The sequence below is a fragment of the Cnephaeus nilssonii genome (assembly GCF_951640355.1).
Source record: "Cnephaeus nilssonii genome assembly, chromosome: 9".
Classification (NCBI taxonomy): domain Eukaryota; kingdom Metazoa; phylum Chordata; class Mammalia; order Chiroptera; family Vespertilionidae; genus Cnephaeus; species Cnephaeus nilssonii.
The window spans coordinates 11,001,770-11,015,619 of record NC_137080.1 but is presented as its reverse complement, the minus strand read 5'-3'; the positions used below and the strand labels follow the sequence as shown (position 1 = coordinate 11,015,619).

The 13,850-nt window shown below is 44.0% G+C and overlaps 1 protein-coding gene across 4 annotated transcripts in view; it reads right to left on the bottom strand.

Annotated features, from left to right (window-relative positions):
- Nucleotides 1-3,990, bottom strand: part of DSE (dermatan sulfate epimerase) — a 55,272-nt gene extending 51,282 nt beyond the window's left edge. For 2 of the 4 annotated variants that reach the window (XM_079781571.1, XM_079781572.1), the window contains exon 1: nucleotides 3,821-3,990. The gene's annotated coding sequence lies outside the window, so the exon portion shown is untranslated. Of the gene's footprint in view, nucleotides 1-3,411; nucleotides 3,612-3,820 lie in introns of those variants that run through there. The other 2 variants (XM_079781569.1, XM_079781570.1) reach the window with 1 other exon arrangement.
- Nucleotides 3,991-13,850: the final 9,860 nt, after the last annotated feature.

The window sequence follows — 13,850 nt, the reverse complement described above, 5'->3', positions numbered from 1 at the left end:
TTTGTAAGGAAGAGTTTATTCACCCTAGTCGCACCTTTTTAAACCCAAGCACAACTTTCCATTTCTCTTTCTAGTTTCATTCTTTTCTGCAACACTTGTCCACCATCAGCTAACCAAGCCACTCTTCTATACATAAGTGGTGAAACACTAATTTTAGATAAGTCAGAACTGGAGAATGCGTTTATTTACTAACAGATACAGATTTTCTTGAAGAAAAAACACACAATTATTTCCATTGAAATAGTATCCACTCAATGTAGACTTTAATTTCTAAAAGGGAATTCTCTACTAGACTTGGGCATTGGAGTTGGCAAGACTGTTTGAAATTCGTCCATTTCTAGTTATTGCTATCACCAAATGGAATCCGCAATTTTAATCTCTACTTCCCATCCTGCCACTAATTCACATATGAATTTCATGGGAAAAGAATTTCTCTTTTTAGCAGTCTGGGTTTATACACTTTCTGAAACCCCACGTTGGGGACTGACTCTTGGTTTAGAGAATTTTGTGTCATCCAAACATCTGCGGGCAATTTGGTGACCCCAAAGAATTTTATTCTATGTATCACTCTAGGGCAGTGGTTGGCAAACTGCGGCTCGCGAGCCACGGTTTGCCGCTTTGTTGACTAATGAGTTTGCCGACCACTGCTCTAGGGGAAGACAATGTAATTCCAAGATAAGAAAACCCTAAGGCATTAGTAATAACTGTCCTGTGCCCTGCTTAGACACTTTTAGAAGGTTGCTGGTTATTGCATCTCACCAGGTGCCTTCCCCGCTCTTATGGGACAGTCAAGATCCGGCCGCTCCCAGTAAGTGGAACAACAACATCCACTATGATGATGATATTACCTCTACCACAGGTTCAGATCACCTCAAAAGCCTGCCACATACACATCACAGGATAATAACATTTCTCCTTTTGTTGGGGTAGTGGAAAATGATAAGAACTTTCACTTTATATATTTAGGACACAAACGTGCCCGTGGTTAAGTACTATTTAATATATGCTGCAACCTCAAAATGTTAGTCTTTTATTACTAATTGCTTTACTCCTTTTGGAAACAAGGATTACTGATATATTAAAACCCAAATTTAAATGTTTTATCTTCCTTTATTCCTCTCCAGTCGTTTGCTGAAATCATGATATGGAAAGGATATCATGTAATGTCTTTCAATGCAACACAGTGTGATCCAAACTAGTAGAGATAAATACCAAAATCATCTACCTCAAATAACATTAAGAAGTATTTTACTGTTTAACTGCAGAATCCATTTGCACCTAGGATTCCGAACACTTTTCAGAGGCTAAACCTATCTTGATAAGGAGGCGTTGGGAATGCAGAGGAGCATCTGTGAAGTAAGAACTTCACCATGTTGCCCTAGCCGGTTTGCTCCGTGGATAGAGCGTCCGCCTGCGGACTGAAGGGTCCCGGGTTCAATTCCCGGTCAAGGGCACATGCCTGGGTTGCGGACTCGATCCCCAGTGTGGGGCGTGCAGGAGGCAGCCGATCCATGATTCTCTCATCATTGATGTTTCTATCTCTCTCTTTTTCTCCCTTCCTCTCTGAAATCAATAAAAACGTAGATCACAGATCTCATTAAAAACCTGTATGAGCTACATTGAGGAGTAATTTTAGAAGTACAAAAGTAGATGCACACATCAATGTTAGTCGCTGTGATGGTCCTGACCTCACGTGGCCAGCCTAGCTGACTTAGAGGGTGTTTTCCCACAACCAGGCCCCTACCCTTAGAGGGAGGTACTGGAATTGGCAAGACTGTCTACCACGCAGGACTGGGGAAGTCCTAATCATTCCCTCTGTGGCAAAGGCCTTTCTACAGTGTGTTCTATTGCAAATTTCTCTTTGTCCAAGTTTTTTTTTTTCTTTCACTTGGTAATTGTACTATCAACATTTTTTAACCTGGATGTAAAAATGGACGTTGCAGGTCACTGTTTAATTGAACTAAAACCATGAAACTGACCTGACATACCCATCAATGAAAAGGACGCTTCCCGGGCTCAAGCTCTCCAATGTTTCGGTGGGTTTCCTCCCTTTCTCCCTGAGCAGCGCCAGGAGCCAGGGCAGTCTCGCCCGCACCTCTACGTGGCTCCTCCGTGACCAGCACTGTCTTCTACTTTTTGCTGAGCCCACACAGATGGGTGACTAAACAACGGAGGCATCCAATTCCATCCTTTCTCCCTTTTGGCTAGAACGTATTCTAACCTGCACACTTCCTAAAAGGACTTACATGTTTGGTGACTTGAAAAGAAAATAGTAGCACACGATAGGCTAGTACTCAGATTGATTAATTCCGGGTTTTACTTCCTCCCTGCATATTACACACATTTTTATGATCTGATTTTCGTAGTACTGTCTGAATACTCTACAAACTATTGCTCATCATGTTTCATTTCAGGTTATCCTTTGTCGAGAAACCCAAAACCACTGCGGAAAAGGTCATTCCTGGGAGATTAAGTGCTATAACGTAAAAAAAAAATACTTAAAAACCTGTTTTTGAACTATTTCTAAGCGAGAAGGTCCATTCTCAAATTCAATGTAACATTTAACCCATGACTAACGAAAAAAAGATTTTAAATCATGTTGTTCCACGAAGATCCCTAGAAACTAGAAGTGTCGTTTTCTGACCTAAGGAATTCCAGGTGCATGAGGTGCACTCCCCGCTTTTAAGCACCGGATTCGGTTTCAACCTCCCCTGCCAGCCGGCCCCGGCTGTTGCCTCCCTCCCAGGAGCAATGAACAGGAGAACGTCCTGGGGTCGCACACGCAGCTCGGATTCCAGCGCGAAGGGTCCCGAGCCCATGTGGCTCTGCTGAGAGCTGCCCAGCCGCTGAGTCAAGCGTCCCGCCGCCAGGGGCTGCCAGGGCGTGAGGTTCACCAGCAATTTCTCCCGAGGGTCAGCCGAGCCTCGCGGCGCTGGAACCCCGGGCTCCCGCAGCCAGGGGCGGGCTGCAGCGCCAGGACCCGCACACCCGACCCCGCCGCCCGATGTGCGGGGAGACGCGAGGCTGCGCCACCCAACCGGGCAGAGGGCTGCCAGAGCCCCGCGGGCGGTCCGGGCAATCGCGGCTGGGCCAGACCCGACGCCCCGAAAGCGATCCCCGCGTTCCTACCGCGCGCCGGGCTCGGCACCGGGCGCTCGGGGGGGTGGGAAGGGGCGAACGGCCGGCCCCGGGGCTGCCCCGCCGCCGGCAAGCCCCCGGCTCCGGCTTCACGCCCCACGCAGCCTGCAGGCAGCCCGCCGAGCGAGCCGGGCGCGCAGCCCACGGCGCCGACGGCTGGGGACGTGGCTCCCCGCCGCCCGCCCGCCGCCCGCGCCTCCGGAAGAAAGTTGCGCCGCGCGGGGCCCAGATCCGCGCCCGCCCCCGCCGCCCCCTCGCGCGGCCCCCGCTCACCGCTCCCCGCCGCGGCTTCGTCCTCCCGGGCGGCGCCTCCCCAGCCGCGGCGCCGGCTCCAGACCTCCCCGGCCCTCCGCACCCCGGGGCGCCCGGCGCCCTCGGAGCCCAGCGCTCAGCGCGCCCGCCGCGCCATCGGTGCTGGTGGGCGCCGCGCCGCGGGATGCGCCGCCGCCGCCTCGGGTGGCGCTTCTTCCAGCGGCGCGGGCGGGCGGGCGGGGTGTGGGCGAGCCCCGAGGAGGGCGGGCCGCAGCGGGCGCCCAGGCTCAGCCGGAGGGCGGAGGAAACCGCAACGTCACCAGAGCCCGCGGAGGCGAGGATTGGGAGGGGGAGCCGGGGACCCCCTCCCCCAGCCGGACCCCGACCGCCGGCCCGCCCGGCCTCCCCCTCCTCCCCTCCCGGGACTCACGTTTCTCGAGCGGCGCCCGGCCTGCCCCTCCACGCCGGCCCGACTCCACGCACCCCTGCCTTGCCAGGCCTCGTTGGCTCTAACTTGCTCTAGTCGTTTCTAGTGACCCGTACGTTTCGGGCTCCACTCCGGGATCACCCCCAAACGGAAGACTACTTTCGGAGGCCCAGGGGAGGAACTGGTGTTTCCATCCAGACCCGGGAAAGAAAGGGGGGGAAACGCGGAGGACCTTCCTAGGGGGGCCCTTGCCCACTCCACTCGCCTTCTCCAAAACAGTGACTCCTCCTCCTCTTTGGTTTTCCTCTCTTCTCAGAGAGAAGGCAGAAAATCACCTCTTTAGAAGCAATTCCTGCCTTAACGATACTAACCAACGTACACGAAATTGAAACCACGGAACCCTGCAAACTGAATGGATTGTAACCCCCAAAGGCAAAGGATCGGGAACAGAGCATAGAATGTATGCAGCTCACAAGAGGAAATTCCATTTATCTTATCTCCTAGGCCTGCGCGGGTGGGTGGGTGGGGGAACGGGGGGGGGGGGGGGGAAGCGCCCTCCTCCATCTGAGTTCTGCAACCTCAGTAACAATCACAGCTCCCTCGGAGAAGTTCCTACAGTTTTCTTAAAAGCAGCCACTGCACCAACAGGGCTCCAGAGAGGTGTCAGGTATGAACCAGGCCATCCACCTCCGGGCTGCCTTTGCCTCTGCGTGAGGGTGTAATTAACCCACCAGAGCTAGGCAGCACAGGAGTGTCAGATGGTTGACCCAGCCCTTAGAACTGAAGATGTCTTACCTGAGAGCCGTGATTTCCACCCCCCGCCCCCCCGCTTTACTTCAAAGTGTTTTGAGGAAGTCTAAAGGGCCACCCCCTATCCTGCGTTTCCCCAGACCTACAGAGGAGTTTCCATTAATTAGGCCACATTAGAAAAAAAATGTGGATGTCTACTTTTATGCTTCTCTTACTCAAAAAAAAAACTGCATTTGAAGAGACATTCCTTACAAACAGGTCAAGGGGAAGTGGTTTAATTAAATTTTTGAAATGTTTACACAGGTAAACCACTAATCTGCATAAACTTCCAAATGTTTCAGAGTGGCCTGCAGAAGAAAGGGGAAGGGGCTCTAGAATTTAGAACTGGATTTTAATTCTGGTTTCAGTCCTTATTTTGCAGTTTTCTACGAAAACTGAGTAAATACAAGTAAAGGGCAATGGGGCTTGAGACAAACCAAAATGATCATTCCTCTCCAGTGACTCAAGGATGAACCTTTTAGGTGAGGGTAAGTGGTTATTTACAAATAGACTAATTTGGAAAACTAACTTCAAAGCCTCAGTTCACCTATCTGTAATGTAGAGGTGTAATACCTTCATAGAACAGTTATAGAGAGGATGCAATAAAAATAGCTCCTCTCTGAGAGTTACTTCATGCCAGACACTGGGCTAAGGAATTCACATGTATTCATTCAAGTATTAGAGACAACTGATTGTGAAAGTGCCTAGCTGTCGTATGTAACCCATAAGCGTTCCTTTCCGTTTATCTTCTCAAATTAGGAAGAGACTTTAGGAAAAAAAAACACATCTCTTTTGATTTATTTATCCTCTCAACAAGTAGTCATCGAGTTCAGTGATTCTTCAACCTGGAACGTCAAATTAGCAGGAGAGTGTTGATAAGATACTTTTTTTAAAAAATTGATTTCAGAGAGGAAGGTAGAGGGAGAGAGAAATAGAAACATCAGGGATGAGAGAGAATCATCCATCAGCTGCCTCCTGCATGCCCCACACTGGGGGATCAAGCTCCCAAACCAGGCATGCGCCCTGGCGGGGAATTGAACCATTACCTCCTGGTTCATAGGTCTACACTCAACCACTGAGCCACGCAGGCCAGGCTGAAAAATACTTTTTAATAGAGGCCCCACACCAGACCAATAAATCAGAACCTCTAGGGCTAGAGTTTAGGCGCCAGCATTTTAAATGCTCTTCCCAAGTGATCATAATGTGCAACCAGTATGTTGAGAACTCTTCAAAGGAGGCAGTCGTACCCACTAGCATCTGCTCCTTTACTCCCAGTTTTGCCTTCAATTGACTTGGAAATCTGCACAATATCCACCTCTTGTAAAGTGTCCCCTGCGTAGTAGGCCTCAAAGATTGGCAATTTTGCCCTCTGGAGTCCTCCAAGATGCAACTAACCTTGATTCCACGGGAAAAAGTGCTTCAGTTCACCTGGGTACCTACAATCCATCAGTTTCTCCTCCTCCTTTCTGAAAGCCCTCAGAAGGTGGTTTACTTTGCCATCATCCCTCTGAAAATCTGATCCCGAGAATTTAATTCAGGTTTTATCCAAACAACACACAGTAAGAAGATATTTAATGGCTTTGTTCTAATTACTGTTATTTCCCCCAAGTAAATCCTGGTAGCTATTATGGCAGTAATATTACCCTATTGTCTCCTGTATTACAATTTACTAAAACTCTCAAGCAGTAAAGTGTTTTCTACAACTGTTACAAAACACACCTCAACCTACACTTGTTCCAACTTGTGTTGAGCACTTAACATCCTAATCTATTAAAATTCTGTTGTGCTCAGTCAGTTGGTGTTGGATATCCTTGATGTAAATGAGTAATTCTAACTCCCAATTTCATGTCTTCTGTAAATTTGGCCTGTATGCCATGTCATCACTCACGTTCTCATTCTCAGGTGCCTTCTATGCCAACTGAAACTGAAAGCAGATGACAATGAGGACCCAATGTGTTACTAAGTCATATTTTCATTACTTGTTCCAGAGTAGCATCTATGGGTTTGAGTGCAGGACATATTTGTGGAAATTAGAAGAAGGTATACCACCCTTACTCAGGCTGAAGGATTAGGAAAAATCGACCTCTTCCTCCCAGATAGAATCCCAAACAGCAGATGTGCTTTGACCATCCAGTATGTTTACTTTGCTGATGTTGCCACATTGTCAAAAAGGAAAATGACTACTTAGTGAATTCTCATTAACTTCTGAATTTCTTCTTCCTTTTCTAAGTGCCCAGATATTACTTTAATAATAGGGTTATATTAATTTTGCTCCGGATATGTGAAAAGCCCCTTGTTTTGGTTTCAAGAATCAAGCTGCTCTTTTTTTGAAAACGCCTTTGTCCATCTCCAGTCTTTGAGTGTTCATAGCCTTCGGTGTTGATTCCAGATGAAAGTCCTAAATATATAAAGTCTCTTTGCTGAGAGGTAGTTATTCTAGGCAAAAGAAGTTAAGCTTTAGGGAACTAGGATATTTTCTTACAAGTTCTTTGCTTAGTTTTCAATTAACTCTTGCAGAGTTCTTTTTATTCTTCCCATTGAAATGGTTGTCTTTTCATGATAAAGAGAAGAAAAAAAAAAAAAGAACAGAAATTCTGGTTTGTCTGCTTCTCCCAAGTAGTGGCATCTTTTCTGTGTTCTTCTTACCTGAACAAAACAAAACAAATTATATATATATTTGTTGTCCTTAGTCTATTCTTGGCTCTAGCTTAACGGAGCCCAGTCTTACATGGATGTTACAAATACATGGTTTCCTGTTTTCTTGTTTAGTTATAATTCATTAAATTAAACTCAAATTTGCCCTTTAGGTTTTACTAACCAGCCAGCTGGTCCATGACGGAACAACTGCTTCAGTTCTCAAGCCAAATTAGTCTATTTGTAAATAACCACTTACCCTCACCTAAAAGGTTCATCCCTGAGTCACTGGAGAGGAATGATCGTTTTGGTTTGTCTCAAGCCCCATTGCCCTTTACTTGTACTTACTCAGTGATCATCTCTTTCTGCTTCCCTTCCCCTTTCAGGGCATTCAGCTCTGGCCAGATACCCACCCAGGCTTCTCCACGCCCCCTTGCTCAGGCCTGCTGCCTCCCCCACTCTTCCAGTGCTGGCCTGCTTTCCTCCAGGACCGTCCTAGGCTGTTTCCAGATGGCTCACACTCTCATCATTAAAACCAAAAGAGACAACAGAGTTGGAGCTTGAGGGTATGATGCTAAGTGAAATAAGTCAGATGGAGAAAGACAAATGCCATATGAATCTAAAAACAAAAGCAAAACCAGCTCAACAGCTTGGTGGTTACCAGAAGGGAAGCGGGGGCAGGAAGAGCGAAATGGATCAAGGGGTAATTTGTATGGCGACGATGGAAACTAGATCTTAGGTGGTAAGTACACTGTAGTATATATAGATGTTGAATTATAATGTTGTACACCTGAAACATATGTTACAAACCAATGTTACCTCAATTAAACAAACAAACAAACAAAAAAAAACAAGCAAAAGGTAACATTTACCTACATTCCTAATCATAATTGAGTTGCACCTTCTTCACCCCAGTCACAATTTGAGGCTTTTACGTATAATTCTTCTTTGGGTATATGATTCCTGGCCTCACAATCTTCTAATAGATCATTAAGTGTGCCAGGCACTTCCATGTGTGTTCCATGTTATGCTCGCAGGCACTCACGTTGGTATTACATTTGACTCATGAGAAAACAGGGGCTAAGAAAGTTGAAGCAAATTTCCCAAGGTTATAAATGGCTCAGACCACATATGATTAAGTTTTTTTTATATCAAATCCAGGCTCTTTCCATTAAACCCCTCGGCCTATACTAGCTTTTCATTATCTAAAGCCCCACTTGCAATTTGAGGGTCCTGGCCTCAGGTAAAAGTTATTCTCCATTCTGACTGACTTTTGAAATGGATAATTTTTATATCACCTCCTGATTTATTTTAAACTACCCAAGATGTCCCTTACACCTACCAAATTACAGCACGATTCTCTGAATGATTATTGCTATTTAATACAAAAATGATTACTGATATTTACCACACAAATGAATGAAATTAGAAGCTTGTTCTTTTCCTTGGGGTTACAAAATGAACTGAAAGGAATTTAAGCATTTAATATTTTCTTAAACATGGTTTTTGAGAACTATAAAGAACTGTAGACATCACTGGGGAGTTTAGAAAATGAATGTTTATTGAGGCTTAATTTAATCTGGTGATTCTTTATAATAGGTGCTAGGCTAGTATTTAATCCTCCCCCTTTTTTTTTTTTTTTTACCAAACTCTGGCTTTTTCAAGAAAAATGCAATTAATGAAGAATTGTATGAAGAAGGTCCTAAGGATAAATTCATGGCCCAGGAATCTGATTTCCCAATGTCCATGTGCTATTATGGTCTGCCAGTTCAAGAAATAGCACAACTTCTCTTTTCATGCATCCCACTCAATCACAACCCTGCTAAAAGTAGAGATTACACCAGGTTTGCACTAGTTTGAAGCCACGCTTTATGGGATTATATGCTAATTTATTCAGGAGGAGATAAGGAGTTGCTCCAGCAATATTCTGTCGCAGTAATTCTAATCCCTGGCTGCTTGTTAGCATTACCTGGGGAGTACCTAAGCCACACCAATGTCTCAGAAATTCTGATTTAATTCTTTCCAGAATGAGCTTCAAGTAACCCATGTGCTTTCAAATACCAGGTGATTCCAGTGTGCAGCCAGTTAGAACCAATATTCCACAGCCGTGGTTCCCAAACTTTGCTGGCCATTAGAACCATCTGGGGAGAGCTTTTAGAACTTCTGAGGCCCAGGCTGTAGCCTATGCCAGTCAATAATGGCTGGAGTGTACAAAGCCCTATGATTGCAATAAACAGAAACTTTAGGAACCACAGCTCTATAGGCGTGTTACTAAGCAAGCTCTTGAACCAAATGAAGCACTAGGTTCAGGCACTATGTTTATTTGCCATGTTTGTACTGGTCTAATAATTATGTAAAATATTATGAAGATTGGTTTTCATTTACACCAGTTCACTAATATACTTATTTCTAGGTTCTTCTGTTACATATGCAGTTTGGGGAAGTAATACTTGATTTCAGTATTGCCTGCACTAGTTAAGTTGCTTGCAGATTGTAGTGAATGGTTCACTCCATGTTCTGCTGCCCAAATATCATATAAGTAATGAATTTCAATAAAACATTTAGCAGCCAGTCTATTCAGACTTTTTCTTCTGCTGACGACATTAGCTGTGTCAAGAAAAGAAAATCTTAGCTGTTTTGCATTTATAGCATATTTTAGATGAGGAATAATTGACACTTTGCTGATATTAAACCTAAATTTGTAATCCAATGACATTGTTCGGTATCTTTTTCTAACCTAATGCCAAAGAATACAGATTCTTCTTTCTTCTGTATTTTAATTTTTATTATTTTTAAAAATAGTGACATTTTTAGATGGTCTTTTTTACTCTTCATGGCCAAATGGAAAACATGGGTAATTTTTTAAAATGCTAAAATAACAGAATTTAAAAGCCGGACTACAGTCTAAAGGAAAAACATCATTCCTTAGAAGCACTTATCATCTTTGCAAAAAAAAGTAGGAGTAAACTTGGAATAATTATAAGCCAACCCTTTCATTTTACAAAGAAACCAAGGTTAACATAGGTGATGATTGTTACCAGTGCCTGCAGCTAATTACTGGTAGAAGTGGGAAGAGAAGTCATCTCCTAGTTCCCAAACTTCCTTTTTCCCACTTCTCCATCTGCATCATTGGCCAAGAAAGTTAAACTGACTTCTTCTTTTGATATTCTCATACGTTACATGAATTGTGGCAATTTATAGAAAAATGCAAAGATGCATTCTTTCCATTAACAAAAATGTCAATGCATAAGGAGAAGTAAGTTTTATATTTTGAGGAAATCAAATGTGACTGGGATGATAGCTTTCATTTAGCACTGTTAAACTTTATGATGTAGGTTTACTTATAATTTTCCACTGGCATGTGGACAAAGTAAGCTAGCTCATCACCACAACTTATAGTTGCTACCTAACCAATCTCCTGTCCTTAAGGTGAAATCTTCAATAAGCTTTACTCACCTTGAGTAATTTATATTCATTACTAGAGGCCCTGTGCATGAAATTCATGCACTCGGGGGCCAGGGGGGTCCCTCAACCTGGCCTGCGCCCTCTTGCAGTCCGGGAGCCCTTGGGGGGTATCCAACTGATGGGAGCGGGCCTAAGCTGTCAGACATCCTTAGCGCTGCCGCGGAGGCAGGAGAGGCTCCCGCCACGGCCACTGCGCTTGCCAGCCTTGAGCCCGGATTCTGGCTGAGTGGCGCTCAACTCTGCCCCCTGGTGGTCAGTGCACATCATAGCGAGTGGTTGAGCAGCCTTAGCATATCATTAGCATAGTATGCTTTGATTGGTTGACCAGACAACCAGACACTTAGCATATTAGGCTTTTATTATATAGGATACTTGGGGTTTTTAAGGCATTCAAAAGTCTTAACAAATTTGCATTTTTTAAAATATGTTTTTATTGATTTAAAAAAAATTTTTTTAGAAAAAGAGGAAGGGAAAGGGATAGAGAGATGGAAACATCAATGAGAAAGAAACATCATCAATCAGCTGCCTCCTGCATGTGCCCTACTAGAGATTAAGCCCTCAACCCAGGAATGCCCTGAACTTGCGACCTCTTAGTTCATGTATCTATGCTTAACCACTGAGCCACATCAGCCAGGCAAATTTGCATTTTTTTTAATTTTCATTTTAATAACACTTAGAAATTCCAGCAAGCCATCAATACTAGTTATAGTAAAGCTTTAAAATTAGCTTGTGTCTTATGAAAATTGTTTATTAAGACTTCTTATAGCCATTTTCAGGGACCTTAATGACTTCAATGTCTTTAAGGCTCATAACATGGCTTTACTATTGCCAGCTTTCTCTAAATTTCTGCAGAAAAATTTGCATTTTTTATAGCAAATTTTCTAAGTTTCCTGCTATTATACAAAAAGGATAATACTAGATAGCAGTATTTCTGTGTGTGTGTGTGTGTGTGTGTGTGTGTGTGTGTGTAGATACATACAGGTATTTATACATATAAATTTCACTTTTAGATGAGTCATTATGCATGTTGCAACAAATAGCAACTGTTATGAAGCAGACACAGAATATAGAATACAGCAGTCTTGCATTGTACTATAATGGTAAGTCACTTAAAGTGAATCTGCCTGAATTAAGCCAATTTTAATGTTTTTTGGGGAAAACAAATGGGTTAAGACTGGACATTCAGAGTGTTGTGTTCTAGGACTAAGTCTTTCACATACTAGTGGTGTGACCCCAGAAGAATTCTTTTTCTCCTATAAACTTGGAAAACTCAGCAATAGCATTCATGGTAGCTTGGACAAATCACTTATAAGTCTCAATGTCCTTGGCTATAAGTTGAAGAAAATGGCCTTAATCAGTGGAATTCTGGTTATACATTAGAATCACTCAGGAAATGTTAAAGAATAATAATGCCTTGCACTGCCCCCAGACAAACTAACACAGAGTTTCTGGGGGATGTGGGCTAGGCTAGTGGTATTCAAAATGTGGTCTATAGACCACCAGCATCAGCATTCCTCGGTATATTAGTCAGCTCAGGCTGCCACAACAAAATACCATAGACTGGGTGGCTTAAACAACAGAAGTGCATTTCCTTCAGTTCTGGAGGCTGGAAAGTTCAAGATCAAGGTGCCAGCTGATTTCAGTTTCTAGTGAGAAGTCTCTTCCTGTCTTCTTGCTGTGTCCTCACATGGCCTTTCTTGGTGCATGCACATGTAGATAGAGACAGAACTTTCTCTTTTTCTTCTAATAAGGCCTCTAGTCCTATTGGATTGTGCCCCACCCTTACTACCTCATGTAACTTTCCCTCCTAAAAGCCCTATCTCCAAATACAGTCACATTGGGAGTTAGGGCTTCAACTTACGAATTGAGGCGGGGGTGGGGGTGCAGGTGGGTAATTTAGTCCATGGCACTTGGGATTTTGAAAATTTCAGACCCAATCCCAGATCAAATGAATTAGATTCTCTGGGAGTAAGGACCAGGAATCCATGTTTTAACCAACTCTACTGGTGATTCTTATGCAGTCAAGTTTGAGGATCAAAGGCCTAGACCACTTGTTTTTACACTAGGCTGCACATTGAATTACCTAAGGAATTTTCAAGCCTTTGATGTCTAGGGCCCAATTCCATAGATTTTTAAAAATTTCTTTATGTATTGATTTTATAGATTGAGAGAGAAAGAAACAACAATTTGTTGTTCCGCTTACTTAGGCATTCGTAGGTTGATTCTTGCATGTGCCCTGACCAGGGATCAAACCAGCAACCTTGGTGTATCAGGACCATGCTCTAACCAACTGAGCTACCTGCCAAGACATAGATTTTGTATTTGTTACAGGATGCTGACTCTAAGCAAGTTTTAAAGCTTGCAGGTTAATCCAATCTGAAAACCACTGGCGTGGAAGATCTCCAAGGGTCTTTTCAGTCCTAACATAGTACGGATTTTAATATAATGACATACGTATATCTCTATATATAAAAGCCTAAGTGACCGACCAACAAGTTGACCAGTCATTATGATGTGCACTGACCACCAGGGGGCAGATGCTCAAGTCAGGAGCTTCTCCCTGGTGATCGGTGCACTCCCACAGTGGGAGCTCCGCTCAGATGAAGGACTCTCCTGCAGACACTCCTCCCGTGCACCTGAGCAGCCTAGGCAGGCGCAGCAGGGCCAGGATGAGCAGGAGCGGCACAGCCCTCAGTAGATGTTGGACTGCCGGTTTCAGCCCAATCCCACACGGGCCAAAACCGGCTCTCCGACATCCCCCCAGGGGTCCCGGATTTTGAGAGGATGCAGGCCAGGCTGAGGGACCCACCAGTTCATGAATCCGTTCACGGGGCCTCTAGTATGTAATATAATATACATAATCTAGATAATGTACATCAAAAGAAGGTGATAAGATAGTTCTAATTTGTAGTGTCAAATACATTTGTTATTCTGTATTCATTAATCACTTGATGATACAATGCATTAAATGGTTGTTTTTTAAGAATTGCTATTTTGGTAGTACATTTGCTAGCTCTTCAGTCTTCATCAAATCAATAGTTGATTTGATGGTCTGTGTCTTTACACTGTGTAAGACTAAATGAGGGTTTGGATATTAGCCAGATGCTTATGATATATTTTAAAAGAAATGTATAAATTTAGAATC